The sequence below is a fragment of the Triticum dicoccoides genome, chromosome 4B (genome assembly GCF_002162155.2).
Source record: "Triticum dicoccoides isolate Atlit2015 ecotype Zavitan chromosome 4B, WEW_v2.0, whole genome shotgun sequence".
In the NCBI taxonomy this organism is placed as follows: domain Eukaryota; kingdom Viridiplantae; phylum Streptophyta; class Magnoliopsida; order Poales; family Poaceae; genus Triticum; species Triticum dicoccoides.
Window position 1 is genome coordinate 580,541,288 of NC_041387.1, and position 4,100 is coordinate 580,545,387.

Below are 4,100 nucleotides of genomic sequence, written 5' to 3' on the forward strand. Positions count from 1 at the left end.
TTGATACCTTACCTGCAATCCTAAATGCTTAGTATAGGATGCTAGTTTATCATCATTGGCCCTACATTCTTGTCAGTCTGCCTTGCTATACTATCGGGCCGTGATCACTTGGGAGGTGATCACGGGTATATACTATACATACCTACATACTATTCAGATGGTGACTAAAGTCGGGTCAGCTCATTGAGTACCCGCAAGTGATTCTGACGAGGGGGCTGAAAGGACAGGTGGCTCCATCCCGGTAGAGGTGGGCCTGGGTTCCCGACGGCCCTCGACTGTTACTTTGCGGCGGAGCGACAGGGCAGGTTGAGACCACCTAGGAGACAGGTGGGCCTGGCCCTGTTCGGCGTTCGCGGATACTTAACACGCTTAACGAGATCTTGGTATTTGATCTGAGTCTGGCTACGAGCCTATACGCACTAACCATCTACGTGGGAGTAGTTATGGGTATCCCGACGTTGTGGTATCAGCCGAAGCACTTCAGACGTCAGCGAAGGAGCGGCGCGCGCCGAATTGGACTGGAACGCCACTAGGCTAGGTCTGTTTTCGGCCGCCCTCGCAACGTGCAGGTGTGCTATGGGCGATGGGCCCAGACCCCTGTGCGCTTAGGTTTAGACCGGCGTGCTGGCCTCTCTGTTTTGCCTAGGTGGGGCTGCGACGTGTTGATCTTCCGAGGCCGGGCATGACCCAGGAAAGTGTGTCCGGCCAAATGGGATCGAGCGTGTTGGGCTATGTGGTGCACCCCTGCAGGGAAGTTAATCTATTCGAATAGCCGTGATCTTCGGTAACAGGACGACTTGGAGTTGTACCTTGACCTTATGACAACTAGAACCGGATACTTAATAAAACACACCCTTCAAAGTTCCACAGACAACCCGGTGATCGCTTTTCCGCAGGGCGACGAGAAGAGGATCGCCGGGTAGGTTTATGCTATGCGATGCTACTTGGAGATGCTACTTGGAGATGCTACTTGGAGGACTTCAATCTACTCTCTTCTACATGCTGCGAGGCGGAGGCTGCCAGAAGCGTAGTCTTCGATAGGATTAGCTATCCCCCTCTTATTCTGGCATTCTGCAGTTCAGTCCACTGATATGCCCTCCTTACACATATACCCATGCATATGTAGTGTAGTTCCTTGCTTGCGAGTACTTTGGATGAGTACTCACGGTTGCTTTCTCCCCCCTTTTCCCCCTTTCCTTTCTTTCTGGTTGTCGCAACCAGATGCTGGAGTCCAGGAGCCAGACGCCACCGTCGACGACGACCCCTACTACACCGGAGGTGCCTACTACTACGTGCTGCCCGCTGACGACGACCTGGAGTAGTTAGGAGGATCCCAGGCAGGAGGCCTGCGCCTCTTTCGATCTGTATCCCAGTTTGTGCTAGCCTTCTTAAGGCAACTTGTTTAACTTATGTCTGTACTCAGATATTGTTGCTTCCGCTGACTCGTCTATGATCGAGCACTTGTATTCGAGCCCTCGAGGCCCCTGGCTTGTATTATGATGCTTGTATGACTTATTTTATTTGTAGAGTTGTGTTGTGATATCTTCCCGTGAGTCCCTGATCTTGATCGTACACATTTGCGTGCATGATTAGTGTACGATTGAATCGGGGGCGTCACAAGTTGGTATCAGAGCCGACTGCCTGTAGGAATCCCCCTTCCACACTCCTTGGCCGAAGTCGAGTCTAGACATTGCAAAACTTTTACTAACATGGCTGTGTGCCTTACGGGCCCTCGTCGCCATTGGGTGGTAGTAGGATCTTTTATTCCTCGACCTATACTCTGGGACTCTTATTTCTCTTCTATTCGGGTTAAATGATTTCTGCTAAATCTAACATTAGGATCTCGTTATCACTTTCAACCGGAGAGCCCCTTATTAATGATGATCGTCTGCGGCACGTGAAGACCCTGAAGATACTCGCCGTTGTTAACCCGAGAACTTATGTTCATCGCATTTGCAATTCCCCTTCCACCGTCAACCCTTATGGATAACTACTTGCAGTTGTTATTCTTACATTCATCCCCAGTTGGTCTTGTTATTACCAGATACCTCGAAACACTCGTCGTTGTCTCGATAATCCTTGAGATTATCACCTTGCTGTTCCTTGTCACCTGAATACCCCTATGGATAATTCTCGCACTTATCGAGTATCCGCTCATCCCCCAGTTGTCCATGTGTTTCACAATGGTCTTCGAAATACTATTTGATCCTCCAAAAATCCTTAATAGCTTATTGCTCTGCAATACTTGTCTGCTTGCATTATGGATGCTTCCCATTGGCAATATTCGTTAGTATCCTTAGGCATCGTCATTTTGATCCTATTGATTCAGCATGTGTGCGAAGGCACACAAACATCTATCAACCCTTCTAAATTATCCTTCCGGCTCAGACATCATTTTTGAACATGAGCTGGTTCTGGACCAAACTATTTGTCGTCAATTGTGCCTCTGGTATATTCAACTTATCCATCCCTACTCAGATCATTGCTTCCGATCCTTTGTTTTGGGGATCGAAATTCCTTTATTATCTAAGCATCGAATCCTTCCGATGTTCTATAATATGATGCCCCTGCATTCTTCTTCCTCTGGTTGAGTACCGATGCTCACGTCAGATCCCTTGTGGACCACCAGATCCTTTGTTGGATTTTATCTGACAACGCCCTTCATATTCAATAACCTTGTGAGCCTTTCCTCTGATACATAATGCCTTTGGTAAATTGTATCCTCTGCTTTCTTAACCATGCTCTGTCTTCGAGCTTGAGTTAATTACTTCTAAAGATTCTGGTATATGATTATAAGATGCTCCGATGGGTTGAACCTATGCCTTCCTTAATGGGTGAGAACTCGAGAGTTTTCACGAGTTATATTCTTCGGGTGATTACCAGATAAAATTTCAACATTACGACTTCGTCGAAAATGAAAAGTGAATGAAAAGGTATGCATTGGAGAAGTGGGAGTCGACCTTGAACCTTGCGTTCATGCCCATGGACTCGGTGTAGATCTTATCATTAAAGCTCCTCTTAAATTAATTATTCCTTTGGTATAAGTTCATCTTATATCTGGGATCTGGCCTTTTGCAATCGTGGTTCCGACCATGTTCTCCTTTAAATTACGTTTCTCGTGCAGGTTTAAGCACTTGTCTTCTGTAGAGCAATACCCCAGTCCAACCTTTACTTTGATCTTGTGTTGAGTATTATCCCCTGGTATCTCGAGATTATCATGGTACTGCTTAACTCCTTATGAGTTCTTCATCAAGTGCTACCTTCCCACTGATTCCAATTTTTCACGGGCTCTGAGTTATTGAACACTCAAAGACACCGATAACTGAACCGAGTCCGCTCTTCGGTTCAACAACTCTTCAGTAAGCTTCTATAAGTACGAGTTTGTACCCGAACACGCCATTCCTAGCCTGTTTGGCTATATCATTGTCGTGATGATCTTAACTGTGCAACCCAGCCCTTATTCTCGGAGCACCAATTTGCGACGATAGCTAAGCTTACGTCGATTTTCCTCGTCATACCCTTTCACCTTAAACAACAAGCTTGAGTTCGAGTTTGTGTCGTACCTATGGTTCCAATAACCTCTTGCTTCATCATTCTTTTGACTTGTTGTGATCGCGGATCAATTACATCTTCGTGGAATCTCTCGACAAATGTGTCATGATCACCATCTACATTCTGATGCTCTTCCAGGATATCAATTGAATTAATGATGAGAAATACCATCCTTGCCCTCGATGATTTGTGTTGTCATCGACCTCTTTATTGCGTTCCCTCCAACAAAAACTTGTTTGTGTTCTGTGTTATACCTCGAGTTCCTTGCTACCTAGCATTTGTTCTTCTTTACCATGGAGTATTACCATCTTTTATGTCAAGAAGGTCGTGAGGATTACTCCACCTCTTAAGACTTCTTGGTATGGTGATACTTCTCACCCTCACCATTCTTTCTTGGTACCCGTGTTGTTTCTAACCGGAATACCGACAATTGAACTATGAGGTGTGAATTCAAAACTTCTAGCAACCCCATTGCTTTGAAGTAATGGTCGAGTTTCATTCTAATTCTTTTGTTCGTCAAGTCACCACTCTAACATTGATCGTGCGAC